The following is a 1,332-nucleotide window of genomic DNA, read 5'->3' on the forward strand; positions in this document are numbered from 1 at the left end:
TAGCAGCCCCTAGTCTAATCCTAATAGGCTCCTGGGCATTATCTGGGACTTATATCCCCAGAATCAGATTATACACCTCATTTCTTGTATCTAACCAGAGGACATATTTGAATTTCAGGCTAAATTAGTTACTCAGAGGCGTTTATGACACTATATTAAACAGTCCTATATCCCTTCCATTCATCAAGATGAGAATTTCTGCATATACTTATTAGAAGGACTTTAAACCAAGACACCACGCCGAATACTTAATTCGACATATGACCCTGTATTTGCGGGTCATAATTGAGCCATATTAAAGTCAAAGCTAAGTTCGTACTTTAATTTAGTCATTCTATGATAAAGCTACCATCTCCTCTATATTAATGAACAGGGAACCTTGGTTTAAGAATCATTTATTCTCCCTCAATCCAGAGCTATAAGAACTGCTGTGTTTATCTTACTTATAATGAAACATTACAGTAAAGCTGGCCACTCCCATAATCCATGAGATGAATCCTGTGGGTTTGATATCTGCTAAAATCGCTTGGTTCATAGGGGCTGGTTGTAATTAAAGAATCTTTAAAATGCTGTGAAAACTTTCCAGGACTTCTTGAGTAAAGCCAGAGACATATACCTCATGTTAGTCATGAGCAAGATAAGATGTGTGCGCTCCAGAGCATATTAACTGGTAAAGACAAATTGGAGTTGCAAAATTCACTATTTGACTGTATGGATGATAAGCAACAGCGCGTGATCTTTATATGCTGATACATATGACACAAAGAATACAAGCTTGCGAGACGCTGGTCGTCAACTATATATATATATATATTTGAATCCCTGCCTGTAGCTGAAAACATACTCGATATTGACGCAAAATTGCTAGCCACTCCCCACTCAGGTTCTGCATTATGCCTTATCTAATCTTGACCACCACGATAAGTGGGTGTCGGACATGCAATGTCAACTTCTTGTCTGTGAGCAATGATTGTCATGTTATAGAATGCATCTTGGTTGGTGGGCCTTACTCTAGCAGTCTAGATCAATTATGTACTGGTTTCTACAAATCTCAGTCACTCAGCCACTGGTACTTGCCCTTCCTTGTTTACTGTGCCAGATTTCAATCTGTTCTATCTTACCTTTTTGCAAATCAGTAACCCTTCTTCCCTCCTAAAAGCATGTAGATTTTCAGCCTCGATAGTTGATTCAACAGAGTAGAGATAGTCGCTTGCATCTTCATGGATCTCTAGTCTCCCATTTATCAAAGTTGCGCCAGGTGGCTTCGACTTTCTCAATCCCACAAAGCCGTATAGGAGGCTTGCTTTTTTTCTTTTTTTTTTTTTTTTTTTT

This window comes from Aspergillus wentii (genome assembly GCF_001890725.1).
Source record: "Aspergillus wentii DTO 134E9 unplaced genomic scaffold ASPWEscaffold_8, whole genome shotgun sequence".
Lineage (NCBI taxonomy): Eukaryota > Fungi > Ascomycota > Eurotiomycetes > Eurotiales > Aspergillaceae > Aspergillus > Aspergillus wentii.